The 18,957-nt window shown below is 44.1% G+C and overlaps 1 protein-coding gene across 1 annotated transcript in view; it reads right to left on the bottom strand.

The window, feature by feature from the left end:
• The window catches only part of Mcph1 (microcephalin 1), a 207,893-nt gene that overhangs the window by 117,912 nt on the left and 71,024 nt on the right, over positions 1 to 18,957 (bottom strand).

Genomic DNA, 18,957 nt, shown 5'->3' with positions numbered 1-18,957 from the left:
TGCAACTGAACTCTGAGAAATATAGAAAAGTCAGAAGACTGAGGAGTGTTGTGGATATTGCTCTGTATAAATATAAGGGTGACTGGTCAGTAGCCAGGCAGGAAGTATAGGTGGGACAAGCAGAGAAGAAAATTCTGAGAACAGGAAGGCTGAGGCAAGGAGATGCTGCCAGACGCTGCCATGAGTACCAACATGTAAGATACTGGTAAGCCACGAGCCATGTGGCAAGGTATAGATTTATAGAAATGGGGTAATTTAAGATAGAAAAACTGCCATGGCCATACAGTTTGTAAGCAATATAAGTCTCTGTGTGTTTACTCAGTTGGGTCTGAGTGGCTGTGGGACTGGCGGGTGAGAGAGATTTGTCCTGACTATGGGCCAGGCAGGACTGGAGAAAACTTCAGCTACAGAGGAGAAAAGAAACTTTTTTTTTTTTTTTTCTGAGACTGGTTTACTCTGTGTAGTTTTAGTGTCCGTCCTGGATCTTGCTCTGTAGACCAGGCTGGCCTCGAACTCACAGAGATCTGCCTGGCTCTGCCTCCAAGTGCTGGGATTAAAGGCGTGCGCCGCCGCTGCCCCGCCGCCGCCGCCGCCCCACCACCACCCAGCCAGAAACTCTTAAGTGTCTGGAGAAAGAAGGTGACAGGAATCTTTAAATCATTTCGCAGAGTCCCAAAAGCTGGGGAACGTGGGGCAAGGGAACTGGAGATAGAGAACAGGTCAAAGATCAGCCACGCATGGAAATTAGATGGAAAGAGGTGGTGGTGCTCCTGGTGTCACGGCAGTGGGGAGATAGCTTCAGGATATTTGCCTGGGAGCCTGAGTTCTGAGAGGGGCAGAATAACCAAGTGATCCACAGGTGGCATCACCAAGATCCTGGGACTGAGAGGTTCTCTGAGGTGTGGATGCATCTGAGAGAAGAATTACGTTAGCACACATCTGCAGGAACTCAGGGAAGGACACTAGCAATCCAAACATTAGTCATCAACTCAGGAAAATCAGGAAGTTTCCAGAAATTCCACGGATCCTAGTACATTAGAGAGCTTAGCAGCCATGGTGCTCAAATGGTGCTTGTGCGGATGTATGTGTACAGACCCACACTGGAATGTGTGAACACCATGATCAGAAGACACCTGCAGATCCTAGGGGCTGAGCTTAAAAAATTTATAGTATTTACTTAACAGCTAAAATATCTCAAGGAAAAAATTCTTTATTCATAAAGTATTTCCTAAGCAGAGACCCTAAGCAAAGCTTCCTTCGTTTAATTTCCAACTACTTACAAAATGTTTTTAGAGAAGAAAATAATAGCAAATTATTTTAATTAAAAGTGATGGTAGATGCCTTGGACTATAGCAAAAACCAGTCTGTACGAGAGACTTTTTTGGTTGGGCTTGAGAAAGCTAATGGTTCCCATCAGTAATGATTAAGTGCTGACATGAAATACAACATGAAGTTGATTCAACTCACTGGACAGCGTTGCTGTAGATCATGCTGAACAAACTTACTGTAACTGTACAAATGGAGTCTATTCCAGAGTTCCAGATGACCAGCCTCCCTGGCCTCTATGTTGGAGCCTATTTAGAGAGAGAACAGAGCTCCAGATATTCTGTTAAAAATTCCACCTTATGTGTTGAGGATGGAGCCTGAGGTGACTGAGTGCTGACCTAACATGCAGGGAAGTCCTAGGTTCAATCCCTAGCATGACATAGCATAACAGGAACCTATGTGCTCAGGAGGTGGAGAGAGCATGACCAGAGAGAGGTAAAGGTCATCAGCAGCTACATAGGGAGCAGAAGGCCAGCCTGGGACCCTGTCTCAGAACAAAACAAAATCCAACAGCCACTGGCAATATGCACTCTTTTAGGGTCCTAGCAAGAAAGGAGCAAGAGAGGGTTCCTTGCAGGCTGCATGAAACAACAGCTAATTCACTAAGTCAAGTCTGATGGACACTTGAGTCACAGATTTCATCTGTAGGAAACTGATTAACTTTATACTAGTCAACGTCTGCTTCATGTCCACTGAGTCAGCAGACAGAGTAGGGACTGTCATATACATGGTCTTATGTCCACTTCGATCAAAACGGTGATGGGGTGGTAGTCTCCGTCACCATCTACCTACCTACCCTCCCCATGAATTTCAGTTTAAGGGACGGAAACATGTTTAGTATTATCAAGGACAATGGAAGTAATCTGTTAAACTGTTATTTGCTGCCAGGCTGTGGTGGTTCATGCCTTTAATCCCAGCACTTGGGAGGCAGAGACAGGCAGATCTCTGTGAGTTCGAGGTCAGCATGGTCTACAGAGTGAGTTGAAGGATAGCCAGGGCTACACAGGGAAACGTTATCTTGAAAAGTCAAACAAACAAACAAACAAACAACAAAATAAAAATAAGAACAAGAACAAAACAACAAAACAAAAAACAAAACTGTCATTTGCTAAACATCATAAATTTCAAATTATAAAAACCTCCCCACCAGATATCATAGAGACTTAGTCTCAATGACTAGGGTGATTTTTCTCGAACAATAAAAGTTAGAATTTAGACCACATAGTTCATTTTGGCTGCTTCAAGGTAATGAATAAAGTTTGTGATTCTTCCCCAACCAGGCAGTGTAAAGAACTGATTAAACACACAGAATGCAGACAGCTTGGGACAAAGGCCAAGCCAAGCTAGTTAATCCTTCACATATATAGTATGTAACATCCATCTCTATCAACTGAAGAGTAACCAGGCAGTTAGTGGAACTGTGTGGCAATGGAGTTATTTCTAGGTAACACTGAACTTCAGGACAGAGGCAGAGGGAAGTGGGGAGGGAGGGAGAAAGGGAGAAGAAAGACAGGGAGATAGGAGGAGAGAGACACAGAGAGACAGACCAATAGTTTAATTCTAATGACAAAGTAAATGGTTACTTATGTCCCACGTACTTTGGAGCCAGAAAACGGGAGGCCTGGTCTTCCAAAGAACCCAGCTTGAACTGGCAAAGTTTCAAGGCAACAATATTTGTTCCAAAATAAGCTATCCCCTTGTATTTCCACCCTATCTCACAGCACCAAGAAATGCTTCCTATAATTACATAAAGTTATTTTTAAAGGTACAAGCAAGCACATTTAGTAGATGCACTATCTGACACATTGGAGTAATTTTTCAGGTGTAATTTTTTAATGGTAGCAAAGATTTCCAAACACTGTTAACTATTTTTAAGTGTACCATTTAGTTCATCCACAATGTGCATTTCCCCTTTTCCAGTTTCAAAGCTTTAAAAAAAAATTGTTTAGATAATAGAGTCAATACTCCTCTCATTTTACAACTTTATGCGTGAGTGCTTTGCCTACATATATGTCTGTGCACCGTGTGTGTAGTACCCTAGGAAGTCAGAAGAAGACATTAGAACCCTGGAACTGGAGTTAGAGATGGTTGTGAGCCACACTGTGGATACTGGGAATTGAACCCGGGTCCTCTGGAAGAGCAGCCAGTGCTCTTAACCACTGAGCCATCTCTCCTGCACCTCCCTCCTTGCTTTATTTTGAAGAACGGGTCTCACTGTGTATTGATGGCTGACCTGTAACTTGCTACGTAGACCAGGCTAACCTCGAATTCACGGAGATCTCCCTGTCTCTACCTCTCAAGTGCTGGGATTAAGGGCATGGAGCCACCACACCTGGATCAAAACGTAGAACAACAGCAAAAGCCTGTCTGTGCCTACAAAGTCTTCCCCATTTTCTCTCCAGCTCTATCCTGGTGCTCATCTCCATGTAATCATCTATGACAGAAATATCACTAAAAAGAACCAGCAGGTATGTTTTCTCTTGTAAGGTTGTTAAGGTTCATTATGACTTTAATAACAAGTCCTGAAAGGTGTCAAGTCTTTGCATAAAAATGCTACATGTTCAAATTTGCCGATGCTATACAGATGATCTTTTATCCTGCTATAGATCAGGAAACTGAGGCTTCGATTGTCATTGTTGACCAAAGGCTACACAGCTAGTAAGTGGCTTTTCAGTGTGAAACCCATGATCTTACCCATTTGCAGAAATACCATGAAAAAGGTGAAGCCTTGTTGAGAATAAAAATGATCCACAGGTCACCTCTGGAATTAATATGGGCCATACATTATGGAAGTGCTGAATTCAGATTCAAAACTCACCAATTTTGAGCATGGATCCCCTTGATCATGAGTTTACTAAAGGCATTCAAGCCCCCCTTCTCACAGATGCTCATGCTGACCAATGGACTCAGCAGATGGAAGTCATCTGGGAAACAGCCCCTCTGTGGAACTGACGTCACCGGGAAACTGCTCATCTTCACCCCCAACATGTCCTACTTGGTTCCTAGAGCCTTCCTGCCAATGTCCAGTCATAGCACTGGGCATATGGCTATCTGTGAAGCCCAGTGGATCACTGTCACCCCTGGATCAATGCCACTTGAATCAGAACCTGGATTTCATGCAACACTTTTCTGTCTGTCTGTATCAGGTACTTTTTCTTTGCTGTGATAAAATACCATGACCAAGATGGCATTGAGTGTATTTGGTCTTGCAGTTCCAGAGGTTTAGAGTTCATGATGGTGGGAAAAAAAAAAAAAAGGCATAATGGCAGGCAGCTGGAGCTGGAAACTTGGAAACTCACATCTTTACCTACAAGCAAGAGGCAGAAAGAGCTAACTGGGAATGGTGGGGGTGTTTGGAAAACCATCCCCAGTGACATACTTCCTCTAATAAGGCTACACCTTCTAATCCTTTAACAGTTCTACCCACTGGGGACCAAGTATTCACAAATATATAAGCCTAAATCTGTGAGAGACATTCTCATTCAAACCACCACATTCCACTCCCTGGTTCCCTTAAGGCCATGGCCATATTGTAATGCAAAACGCATCTAGTTCAGCTTCAAAAACTCCCCATAGCCTCAATGCCAGGCAAAGTCTATGCCTCTTCTTATAGCAAGTCAATCTCTCAATTGGAAGCCCCTGTAAAATCAAAAGGTAAATCACCTATTTCTAACATACAATGCCACAGAATATACATTACCATTCCAAAAGAGAAAAGGGGGCATAACGAGGAAATACTGGACCAGAGCAAGAACAAAACCAGCAGGAAAAACTCTAAATCCTGTAGCTCTGTGTCTGAAGTCAAAGGCTTAGCTGGCTCTGTCCTTCCAGCCTTGCTGACTGCAATCAATACACTTCTCTCTCGGGCTGGTTCTCCTCCCCGTCTATAGCTCTTTTTAGCAGATATTCCATGGCTTTGGCACCTTTCACATCTTGGGGTCTCCAACATAATTACAGGCTTCATTTTCACAGCTTCATGAAATGGCCTCTCCTGGCCTCCATGCAGGGACTAGCTTGTCACATGCCTGGCCTCAGTGGTTGTTCTTACCCTAGGAAGAAGACTCCACAACCCCTTTCCTCTCCTGTCCTTCGCAACTCTACAGCCAGATCCATGTGGATGACACTGGCAAGTCTGGCTGCCCACGTAGGATGGAACCTGGCTCCCTTGGACCACATCTGCAGCAGCTTTCCTTTGCTGTTGCTTTGCAGGGGAACAGACAAGTCCTTAGGCCTTCACAGAGGTCGGAAGCTTGGTTGGGGCTTGCACTGAGGGTACCACTCCTTTTATTCCATTTTATATCAGACCTGTCTTTATCTCTTTCAGTATAAGCCTTGGCTTCAACATTAAAAAAAGAGCATCTTTTTTCCCACAAAACTGTACATTTTGTATGTCTTTCTGCCCCACTTGCTCTTTCTCATTGTAGGTGTAAATCATAAAAATGATTACTAATAACCACGTGATGGAGTCAACATTAGGCTGTCTTAAAACTTTTTCAAAGAAATTTCATCTATTATTTTTGAGATAAGTCTCAGGTAGATTCTTAGGACAAGGGTAGAAAGCAGCCACATTCTTTACCAAAGTATCATAAGAATAATCTCTAGCCCACTTGCTAATATTGCTCCCCTCTGAAACCTCTTGAGCTAAACCACTGCAATGTGCATTTTTCTCAGCATTGATGGCATGTTAAGCACCTCTTACAGCGTTCAATCACTATTTTAGTCCAAAGTAGCAAAGTCATCATAGTCATTGTCTTCTATTTCATTTTTTGTTGTTGTTGTTCAAGACAGGGCTTCTTTGTGTAGCCCCAGCTGTCCTGGAACTCACTCTGTAGACCAGGCTGGCCTTGAACTCAGAGATCCACTTGCCTCTGCCTCCTGGGTAGTGGGATTAAAGGTGTGCACCACCACCGCCCAGCTATCCACCCCCAAAAAGTCTTCTACAGTCCTCCAAATACCAGCATGACCAGACCTGTCACAGAAATAACTCACTTCTGGTTACTAGCTTCTATCTTAGTTACTTTTCTACTGTAATAAAACACCATGTCCAAGGCAATTATAGAAGGAAGGGTTTATTTGGGGATTACAGTTCCAGAGGAATAGTGTAATTGATATATTGTGCACCCCAATAAACTTATCTAGGGGTGAGAGAACAGAACAATCACTATATTAAACATAGAGTTTAGGCAGTGGTAGCACATGCCTTTAATCCTAGTATCCAGATCTCTGTGAGTTCAAGGCCACACTGGAAACAGCCAGGCAAGGTGACATATACTTTTAATCCCAGCACTTGAGTTCTCATGTGTTGCTTGGGAAAGACACGCGCCTTTAATCCCAGGAAGTGATGGCAGGAAGCAGAAAAGTATATAAGGCATGAGAACCAGGAACTAGAGGCTTTTTTAAACTTTTAGGCTTTTTAGCAGTAGTTCAGCTGAGATCAATTTGGATGAGGAAACAGGATGAGCTGAGAAGTTGGTGAGGTGAGGCTGGATGTGGCTTGTTCTGTTTCTCTGATCTTTCAGTATTCACCCCAATACCTGGCTCCGGGTTCATTTTTATTAATAAGACCATTTAAGATCCGTGTTACGGAATAGGAGTGCATCGCCGTTATGGCAGGTGGTGTGGCAGGCAGGCATGAAGCTGAGGCAGCAGCTGATCCACATCCTGATCCACAAACAGGAAGCAGAGAGACGCCCATTTTGGGAAATGGTGTTAGTCTTTTGAAACCTCAAAGCCTACCCCCTAGTGACACAATTCTTCTAACAAGGCCACACTTCATAATCTTTCCCAAACATTTCCACCAATTGGGGCCCAAGTATTCAAACATGAGTCTATGGGCCATTTTTATTCAAACCACCACATGGTCATATAAAAAAAGGGGGGGGGCAAGAAATTGAAAGTTTAGTGATATTTAAGACAGAGAAGATAAGCAATACACTATCAAAAATAAACAACTCTTTCCTTTTAAAAAGATATTAACAGACAGAGACTAGATACCAGATGGTAAGAAGAAAGCAATTTACATATTGACGTGTAAGTTTTTTCATGTATGTTTTAGCTAGGGTTGCTATTGTTATGATGAAACACTATGACTAAAAGCAAGTTGGACAGCAAAGGGTTTATTTGGCTTACAGTTCCACATTGCAGTCCATCACTGAAGGAAGTCAGAAGAGGAACTCAAGGAGGGCTGGAACCTGGAGGCAGGAGCTGATGCAGAGGACATGGAGGAGTGTTGCTTATTAGCTTGCTCCTTACAGCTTGCCCAGCCTGCTTTCTTATAGAATACAGGACTACCAGCCCAGGAAAGGCACCACCACAATGGGCTGGGCCATGTCCCATCAATCATCAATTAAGAAAATACCCTTTGGGACTGGAGAGATGGCTCAGCAGTTAAGAGCACTGACTGTTCTTCCAGAGGACCCGGGATCAATACCCAGCACTCAGATGGCAGCTCACAACTGTCTGTAACTACAGTTCCAGGGGATCCAACACCTTCACATCAATGCACATAAAATAAATTTAAATACATTTTTTGAAGATTTATTTATTTATTATTGTATACAGTATTCTGCCTGCAGGCCAGAAGAGGGCACCAGATCTTATTAAAGATGGTTGTGAGCCACCATGTGGTTGCTGGGAATTGAACTCAGGACCTCTGGAAGAGCAGGCAGTGAGTGCTCTTAACCACTGAGCCATCTCTCCAGCCCCAAGTTAAATGAGCTGTTTTAAAAAAAGAGAGAGAGAGAGAGAGAGAGAGAGAAAATGCCCTTCAGACAGATTTTAGATAACTCTAGCTTGTGTTGAGTTGACATGAAACTAGCAGCATAGAATGTGGGACTCTTTGAGACAGGTTTCACTATGTGGTCTGAGCTGCACTCCAATTCAAGTGCCTCCTGCCTCTGAGTGCTCAGATTCCAGGAGTGCACAACCATGTCCTGATATCTCTGCATAACCCTTACCAGTCTCATAAGAGCTGAGCTCTATCCTATGGAGCACTTGGGCTAGATCTGGTCAGCTTGTATTTTACTCAGTCCTTTCCAGTTCACTAAAATGAAAATGAGTTGCTCTGAGATCCCAAGACTAAACTGCTCAGTCATAGCCACTTTTAAAATAAGCTAAGCAGTGACCAGGGTGACCTAGCATTTCACCACTGGACTTGGATGTCAAATCCAAACATCTTTATAAATAGCATGAACACGTACTTTCCTTATCAGAATAAAAACAAAGAATAACTATAACAAATTCCAATGTAACTAAAATAAATGGCAGAAACATCACTTCACAATATGAAATAAGAGCACAAGTTACTATGACCAAGGAGACAACACTTTGAATGCTACAGTTACTAAGGGAAACACTGGGTTTTATACTACTTTTAAAAAATGAGCACCAAATCACAATCTTTACTGCATTGGAGGCAAGGAGAAATTCTTAGATTTATAAAAGAAATAGGTCATGCATCTTCTCATTTAATCATTCAAAAAATAAGCTCTGGGTTCCACGTCTGATTGTGTGCCAGGGAAAGTATGATGACCTCTAAGTTATGTGACAAAAGTACTATTTGTGGGACTTGTGGGGTGTGGCTTAATGGGAGATGCTTGTGTAGCGTGTGTAAGATCTTGTTTAATCCTTAATGAAAAGATAGAAGGGCGAGGGAAGAAGGGAAGTGAGATGCTGTTCTATTTAACAACTGAAGTCAGTGTTCTGCTACAATAAAGAATACCAGAATGTCTAAAGTCCTCAAGAAACAAAACAAACAAACAAAAACCAATATCCATGGAATTCACTGTATGTATGCTCATCTTTCTTATTCTGTTGTTACTCAACAACACTCAAGGGCAAATGGCTCCTGCAACATTGAGTGATGTTGTCTTTGCTTGCTCATGGTCTGAGATGTGGCACCTGTGGAGGAAGAGGTGGCTACACTGAGGACAGAGCTTGTACTTTCCTGTACTGAGTGTAATGATTTGGTGGTCACATCCTGACATGAGTATGTCGCAGCAAAGGTCCATAGGGGTTGTGTATGGCCTGAGATGGCCAGAGCTTGGTAAATGATTAGGTATGTGGAATGCTAATACACCAGCAGAGACATGCTCTTTCAAAGAAATCAATACCACCTGAAAAGAATGGAGAGACGGGATCACCCTAAGCATACTGCAGGCTGTTATTTCAAGTTCAGTGAACAAGCTCACAGTGAGCGTACATACCCTTTTCATTCTCTGGCAAAAGGAAGCCCAAGATGTTGTTTAGTTTAGTTTAGTTTTTGTTCTTTCGTAAAATGTATTTTCTCTAAGTGTAAGAATCAGACATAAAATTTATCACTCAGTTAAAATGAGGGATGTTGTCAACTATTGTTTTGAAAAATAGTACAAATGTCTTGAAAACCAAGTGTTTCTTCAACCAACTCTCCGCAAAGCTGACACTGGCACTCAAGTCTCATCCACAGAGGTACTTAATAATGGACTAGCAGAGTTCAAGTACAATGCTCCCTGGCAATCTACTTTAACTTGGGGATAAATTTCAGGAACTCTGAAAGTGTGGACAGCCGACAGCATCCCAATGTCACTGGCAAGGATCTAAATGACAGATGGCTAAAAGCAGCTGTTGGAAAGTTCCAGTTAAATCAAATTACGGGTGAATTTTCCAATGTGTGCCAATGGATAAAATTTTCCATGCTATTAACAAAAGTAAGACTGATCAAGCCATCAGAAATTGGGCTGGAGGTATAGCTCAGTGCTGCAGAAAAAGCACACAGCCGGAGGGAGGGAGGGAGGAGGGAGGGAGGGAGGGAGGGAGGGAGGGAGGGAGGGAGGGAGGAGGAAGAAGGAAGGAAGGAAGGAAGGAAGGAAGGAAGAGGAAGGATGGATGGATGGAAAGATGGATGGAAAGATGGATGGAAAGATGGATGGAAAGATGGATGGACGGAAGGAAGGGAAAAGTAAGAAATTATTTCTGAATCTGCAACAAAGAAGTTGCAAAGGGAGGTGACCATGCACTTTAGGTCACTGCTGAAGTGCTATCTGAAGTGTTGTCATGTGTATACATGTTTGTCTGCATGTATGCACATATGTGCACCATGTGCATATCTGGTGCCTGCGGACGTGAGAGGAGAGCTCGGCGTCTTCTGGAACTGGAGTTATTTGCCCAATAAAGGAACGTGCACTTTAAAGCTAACTGTAACCCAGGAGCTTTTTTTCATGAAATAAGAAAGTGAGTGTTTACAATGAGCAGTACCATGTCCTTCCTGATTCCCCTGCTCATGTCTGTCTCCCTGGATTCCTTGGTATTCGCCCACCCTAGGGCTCATCCTTCCTCTTGGTAATTACTATACAATCATTCCACAACACTCTAAACCTCTAACACACACACACACACACACACACACACACACACACACACACACACACAAAAAAAAAAAAAAAAAAAAAAAAAAAAAAAAAAAAAAAAAAAACCTCTCCTTGAATACCTGATAGGAATCTCCAGCTAAATATGGATAATCCAGAATTTTCTATATATCCTATACCTTGGTGTGTCCATGTTTTTATTCCTCACTATCCCCATAGTGAACTGAGTGACTACCACCAGCTGTTCCAGTGAAAATGTAAGTAAGAGTCACTCTGTTGCCTCTACTCCCTCATCATCCCTCACAGCGCACATTACACATCTGTTGCATCCAACAGGCTGCAGACCAGCTCTCCACACCCGACCTGCACTATAGGTGCTTGTCTTGGTCACAGCCTTCTGCACCCCACCATCTGCACTACAGGTGCCCCTGTCATGGCCACAGGCATTTCACTCTGATCATCCTAGCTGCTTGCTTTGCTTCTGCTCTAGGCTCCCTGGAACCCATTCAGGGCAGAGGACAGACAGACAGAAGCCTGCTACCTCATAGCTGCAATGGCTTCCCATCCTTCTGCGGTGACCTATCAAGTTACACTTGGTCCCTGACCACCTTAGAAAAAGAGGCACCAACGGCAGAGCTCTGCTCGTGATGAAGTCTGTGGTGGTGGCTCATGGTGTCTTCTCTCTGGAAAATGGCTTTGATTCCAAAGGCCACCACTCACCCCTCCAGATACATTTTCCCACTGTTCTCATCAAGGTAAATGCCAAGGCCCTCATTTTCCAGGGGACTCATATGGTTGTTTTTTAATCTGTTCTCAATCATGGGCGCTCAGTTTGTGCCTCCAGTGTGGGAAAAGGACTCTAGGATCCTGCCAGAGGGACAAAAAGAGGATTAAGGGAGGGCTCCAGACAGAATCCTTATTGTTGTGGTCCGTGGCCAGTTCCCTGTGGAAAAAGTGCATGGGCACACCACAGCGGACAGACACAGATGGACTCTACAGTTTTACCTATGTAGGGAGAATCTATACAATTTAGTGGTGCAAATCTTAACAGTCAGGGATGTGCTAAGATAAATGATCACGGTCAATGCCTTGGGACAATGCCTTCACCAAGGCTCTTTCAAAGACCTATGTCGAGACCCAGACAAGCTATTTCTGCATCGTGTTCTCATCTGGACATGTGTCTAAGGATGCAGTTTCCACGCTGCAAAGCACTCCAGGGACCAGTGAGCTGGCACATGTGAGGTGCTCTGGAGCCTGCAGCCCTTCCTGCCATAACCTGCGGCAGGGATGAAATCTCTCCACAGTGAAGCCCACGAAAGCTCAAGGGTCCCAGAGCTACTCAGGCAGATCCCTGGAAGCTTGACGTCTTGGCCTGCCAGGTGTGGCCAGAGCTAACCCAAGACGGCATACACAGCTGTCCGCCAGAGAAGCACAAGGAGAGCAAGTGGAAACTCTGGATGCACGTATGATAGGGCAAGGGCGACTTGCTCAAAAATGTATCCTCAGAATTGATCAATGTAAGCCTCAAAACAGAGATGGTGTCCATGATGCTTTATTCTGAGTAGTTTTGGAAGGGAGTATAAAATACTGACCACACAGAAGGCAGACCTGGTTTGGGGAGCACCCGGCTTTGGTTCTAGAATGAGTAGCTGTGATGTGCTGTGAACTGGGAGGCTCAGACCACACACGAGTGATGGGCTTTGCTCTATAGCATTCGACTCTATCCTAGATGCCAGTAAACCAAGGCGAGAGAGTCCCAACTTGATCCCATCATTCTAAGGCAGGATTGCATCCTGTTCTTTCTGAATCGGAAAGCACATGATTATTTATTGTAAGTTCCTTGAGATTTTGTAGAAGAATTTGTATTTAGAGCTGATTTAACTTTTAAAACCTCTTATTAAGCTCTGTCTGTGAGATGTTTACAGTTAGTATCTTAAAGTATGAAACAGGCTAAATTCTTCATGGCTGCAGGGCTGTTTCTGACTAGGGACAGAAGTGGAGAAGGGAGAGACTGGGTCACAGGACTCTATTGGCCTGCTAGCAACCATAGCAGGTGAAAAGGCAGAGCCAGGCTGCAGAAGCCACAGAGAACAAGAGCAACAGTGAGCAAGGACACGAGTGCCTACTGACTCTTACAGTAAGCAGCATGTTTAAGGCAGCCTGAGTCTAGCTGGACACTTTGGCCAATCAGCTGATTTTTTTTTTTTTTTGTTGTTGTTGGGTTACTCCTGTTCTCCCAGGTACAGGAAACTGAGCAATGCCAGGCGTTGGTTTTGTCTCCTACTTATGTGCCAGGCAATTCAGTCATGAAACAGAAAAACACAGATTATTGTCTTTCCAGAAAACAGAGTGGCTGGGCGGTTGTGGCACATGCCTTTAATCCCAGCACTTGGGAGGCAGAGGCAGGTGGATCTTTGTGAGTTCGAGGCCAGCCTGGTCTACAGAGCGAGATCCAGGAAAGGTGTAAAGCTACACAGAGAAACCCTGTCTCAAAAAAACCAAAAAAAGAAAAAAGAAAAGGAAAGAAAACAGAGTGAACACTGGGGAAATGGACTGGTTTATGAGCATGCAGGAATCACCAGCAAAGTTCTCAAATGGAAAAATAAAAGAAGACTAGGCAAAAATTCACACCAAATTGTGTTACAAAATCACCAGGAGCCTTTGTGAGTGACTGGCCACAGGCAGCCATCTGACTTTGAAGGACTGCTACAATGGTCTTTCACAGAGATTTCCTGAGAACACTACACAAACCCTGAAATAAAAACATTCTCAGAAATGTTTTCCTTGGAGCTAAGTTTCTGATGCTAGCCAAAGAGAATATTTTAAGAATCCCCCGACTACACTGGAGATGGGGTTAGAGGAAGGCCCGCAGAGAACGAGGTCTTCTGACAGCAAGGCCCACGCCATCTTTCAAGGATAGAATAAGAAAACTCACAACCGCAACATGAAGGGCAGCAGCAACCTGTGAACGCTGTAAAGTACCCAAGACTACATGCTGCTTGGAGATGCCAAGTAAGTTGGATACTAAACCAGAAATTTTGGCGACTGATCTTCCTAATGGTGGGAGCAACCATCTCTCTCCCACCATACAATAAATTAGCATTGACTTTCTTTTCAAAATTCAAGGAGGAAATCTCGGGAGGTGGATTAGTCAGTATAGCATATTCCTTGCAAGGGCGAGGACCTGGATTAAATCCCCAGAACCCAAGTAAAAGGCGAGGTACAGCGGTGGTGCACGCCTGTCATCCCAGCGCGGTGAGGCGGAGGTAGAGATAGGCAGATCTCTGGAAGTTCATGGGCCAGAGAGTCTGGACAACTTGGCAAGGCTCCCATGGGAGACCCTGTCTCAAAAAGAACCTAGGAAGTACCTGGGGAACAACACCCGAGGCTGACCCCACATGTGCACCACATATGCATGCTCCTGTACCTACATGTGTAGTCACATACTCGAATACACAAACATAAGCAAAGTAAAACACTGAGATAATGTAAGTGCAAGAAGCAAGGCTGTGCAAGAAGAAGCAGTAATATCGGCCTTGTTGAAAACTGGTATAAATAGAGAAAAAGGTCTGGTTAATTTCTAGACTTAAATAGAAACATTGGTACAGATGTCATGGTAGAGAAGGGAGATCCTGGCAACTGCCACAGCTATGCAGAGTTCCCTTAACAGACACCTGCTGTTTGTGGTGGACACTCGAATTTCCCATCTAGTGCTGTGTTAAGCTATTGCTGGCACTTCAAGAGTTTTCAGTTTGCATAAGATTCAAGCCAACAAAACAGTGTTCTTAAGATCTGAAAGGGACAGTCTGTGGTGATACAGTACTCAAAGATTTGAAAGAAAGTTATAATACTGGATTGGATATGAGGCCTCCTTCATGGAGAGAAGTAAAGATCTCGTTCTGTGAACCAGGGCAAAAATCTATGGCTGGGCAGTCCCAGGCCCTAGTGAGGAACTTACTACCAACATTAAGCTGGGTGAGGCCAACATGCCATCGAAATAGTTATGTCTTAGACTGGCACTTCTGTCTGCCCTGCACAGAGGAGGCAGTGGCTAATAACTAAACTTGTACCTGAGGGTAAATGGCTGCTGAGTGCTCGACATCAACATCACCCTCTGCGAGGCCCAGAAGACAGCACAGAACAGAGGGTGCAAAGACAGCTGAAAGATGAGAAGCAGTTCTATGTCTCTGATTTACTTCACACATTGTTTTTGTATAAAACTATGTTGACAGTTGTGGTGGTTTGAATGGGAAAGGCCCCCATAGGCTCCTATGTGCGAATGCTTGTTAGTGGAACTGTTTGGGAAGGATTAGGGGTGTGGTCTTGTTAGAGTAGGTATGTCACTGGGGGTGGGCTTTGAGGTTTCCAAAAGCCCATACCATTCCCAGTTAGCTTTATTTGCTTTGTGCTTGTGAGTCAGAATATAAGCTCTCAGATACTGCTCCAGGGCCATGCCTGTCTGCTTCTGCCATGATGATCATGAACTAACCATCTAAACCTATAAGCAACCCCCCAATTAAATGCTTTCTATTATAGGAGTTGCCTTGGTCATGGTGACTCTTCACGGCAATACAACAGTGACCAGGACAGACTTACAGTAGCTCAGTAAGGACTTTCTCTTGGAAGAATGGTTAAAATATAAAACACGCAATTCAGTTTCATGGAATGAAATCTGCACAAATATTAATTTAAGAAAATTAATAGGTGAAGGACCTATCCTGGACAGGTGATATTCCTTATCAGAATCGCAATCTTAATTAAAGATGCTGCATCTGAAGTAGCATTCTCTCCTCTGCTTTACTATACAAGCACTTATGACCAGGAGCAAGGGCATAGAGGAAAACAGAACAGACATGGCCTCCAATCTACAGGAAGCCACCAATACTAGTGAGTCATGAAGCTAGTGACTAAATGCAATTTTGATAAATCTTACCGAAAACATGCAATGGATAGTCTAACCTACAGCTTTTGGAGATGGGATCATGTAGGATGAAAGAGGCGTCAAAGAAGATATTGAAACGAGAATGAAAACAAAACCACAGGAAACAACAACAAACCAGTCAGGTGTGTGGTGCATACTTTAATTTCAGCATGCAGGAAGCAAAGGCAGGAGGAGCTCTGTGAGTTCAGGCTCTCCTGGTCTACATAGTGAGTTCCAAGCCAGCCAGGGCCATAGTGAGAGCCTATCTAAAAACAAAATAGAAAAGGAAAACAAGAAGAAAGAAAAGAAATGACAAGACAAGGATAAACAAGGAGATGTGAGAATGGCCCAGATCTAGTCAGAGGGGCCCAGAGAGCCTGTGCAGGGAAGGGCTCTGCAGGGAAGAGGGAACCCATGCGGCTTTGGAGCAGGGAAGGAGAGAATGTAGAAAACATCAACCAATAAATGTAAGCAAGCCACTGAGAAGAGCTACACCTTATCCTAACTGCCATGGCAGCCACTGAGTGACTTTATCTAGCAAAGCAGCATGGCCAATGCTAAGAGTTATTCTTAAATAACCTGGTCAGCTTCAAGAATGATTTATTTAAACAGCTCTGATTTGAATGATCCATCTAAAGATAATGAGGTAATTGGAAAATCTGAGTGAGGAGCTGTCCTCTGGCAACTGTAAAGCGGTACTTGCAATGTGCCATGACTCTAAGCACCTCAGGGCAAAGTAATGCAGCTTGTTTCTGGAATGATCCAGTCCTGAAGAAGGAGAGGTGATTTAAAGAGGAGGTGGAGATGAGCCTTGAGTTAGGTGCTAAAGAAGATGAGAGACTGCTAGGGGGAGAGGTACATTCCAGAGGGATCATAGTCACTAGGGATGGCAGTGGTATCATTTTGGTAGTACAACTATTGACACTTGGGGATGGGAGAGAATGGAGTTTCTGCTCCATTTATGGAAAGGTCCATGAAGTAGACAGAGTAAAGCTGGGGAGGCCTATGTGAAGAACTGGCAGACACTGAGCAAAGGTGTGAGGATTCTAATATTTTGAGGTCCAAAGGGTACTCTATTTCCATCCCCCATCCTCCAAAATGGGCAGGCCCCCTAATTCAGTCCAAATTGAGTTTAGACCTAGCTCAGCTTGGACTATAGGAGGATTTTTGGCAGTTAGATAAGAGTAAGCATTTCTCAGGAACTTGTGAAACTGGTTCGCATCAGCCAAAGGAGTCATTTTGCTTACCTCTGGCAGAAGGGGCATATGGCTCTCCATTGACATGTAGCTGTGGCTGCATCAAAGGCCATGCTGGCCTCCAGTCTTCATCAGTCCCCATTTGTAAGTATGTGCTATACATTTCACAGCCCCCACCCTGTCTCCCTCCTGCTCCAGCTCCTCACCTTCCTCATAAGCATCCCCCACCCTCACTATTCCTGACTCTCTTGCTCTCCTCTGGCTCCCTCACTATGCACTATTTTCTCCCTTCTCGCCAAGATGCACAGCCCTAGTCACATCCAGTTGGCTTCTTTTTCTTTCTGCTCTAGACTCTTCCAGATGCCTCTGGATGTTCTCTCTAATTTACAATAAAAGCCTTAACTATCCTATGGAGTGGCAATGTTGGCAGTTCCTTTACTGTGCCCCCTCACATACAAGTGTCTTTCTGCAAGTTGACAGTGAGTGTTCCAAACTCTCACCTGGTCTCTCGTAGCTGCTCAACTCCCAGGAGAACAGACTGACACAGAATCAAGTATGGATACCTATGTTTGTAAAGAATACCCTTCTGGAGCCGGGCAATTGTTGCATGAATCCTAGATGGTCTTGTAATAAAAACCTGGATCCAGATATCAGGGTGAAAGCTGAAAGATCAGAGAAGTGGAGCAAGCCACAGATACCACCTCTTACCTCACCAACTCCTCAGCTTGAAAGCACCAATTCCTGTCTCTGCCTTATATTCCTTTCTCTGCCCAGCCATATCACTTCCTGTTTCAACCTTCCTAGTGCTGGGATTAAAGATGTGTGATCCCAAGTGCTGGAATTAAAGGTGTGTGCCACCACGGCCTGGGTCTGTTTTTCTTTTAGACTGGATGAATATTGTATAGCCCAGGGTGGCTTTGAACTCAGAGATCCAGACGGATCTCTGCCTCTGCCTCACGAATGCTGGGATTAAAGACATGTGCCACCACTGCCTGACCTCTATATCTAACTCTGGCTCTGTCCTCTGATCTTCAGGCAAGCTTTATTTCTTAGATTATAAACAGTATATTACCACAGGCAATGGTGGCACATGCCTTTAATCCCAGCACTCAGGAGGCAGAGGCAGGTGGATCTCTGTGAGTTTGAGGTCTACAGAGTGACCTGGTCTACAGAGTGAGTTCCAGGACAGCCAGGACTACACATAGAAACCCTGTCTCAAAAAACAAAAGTGAATACTTTTTTTTTTTTTTTTTTTTTTTTTGGTTTTTTGAGACAGGGTTTCTCTGTGTAGCTTTGCGCCTTTCCTAGAACTCGCTTTGGAGACTAGGCTGGCCTCGAACTCACAGAGATCCACCTGGCTCTGCCTCCCAAGTGCTGGGATTAAAGGCATGCGCCACCACCGCCCAGCTAAGAGAATACTTTTAACATTGTGCACATCACAATTTTAAGCAAAAATCTAAGTCTTTGTGCATGTTTTCCTGAGTGTGTACATGCATGTGGATGCCAGAAGTTCAAGCTTGTATCATTCCTCAGGAGCCACCCGCCTTGCTTCCTGAGATGCATTCCTCACTGGGACCTGCCCGTTAGGCTAAGCTGGCCCAGGGATCTGCCTGAAGCTGCCTCCTCAGCGACAGGAAGGAGTCCAAGGTCGTGCAGCACACCAGGCTTTTCATGGAGGCCCTGGGATTTGAACCCAGGGCTTCATGTGCAGCAAGCACTTTAGCAATTGCAATTCTCCCAATCCCTCCTAAGCCTTTTGTAACAGAGAGCTGTGGGGTATGACACGGGGAAAAAGACTTTGAGCCATTCTTAAAAGTACATCTGCAGCTTGTTTTCGGGGTGTAATCCTACAGGATTAAATTAACCCAGTATTAATGTAATACATTCTTGGGTGAGGAGAAAGGAGCACGCGAGTCAACATAGCACAAGCAGCCAATGCTGCTGCTCCCACTAGCAATGAGCTGACGGGCTTTGAAGTGACCCCTAGGCTGAGGATCAAAAGGAAAACACACTGACTGACAGACTATCACAATTTTTATCAATTATGAAAACGACGACGACGACGACGATACATTTTTAAAGACTGCCTTAAATGCACAGAAACTAATGTTAACGATACACGTATGCTTGGCAAAACCTATCCAAATGGGATTAGATGAACATGTTTCAGTGT

This window comes from Peromyscus leucopus, chromosome 17, assembly GCF_004664715.2.
Source record: "Peromyscus leucopus breed LL Stock chromosome 17, UCI_PerLeu_2.1, whole genome shotgun sequence".
Classification (NCBI taxonomy): domain Eukaryota; kingdom Metazoa; phylum Chordata; class Mammalia; order Rodentia; family Cricetidae; genus Peromyscus; species Peromyscus leucopus.
This window is presented reverse-complemented; position numbering and strand designations above follow the sequence as displayed.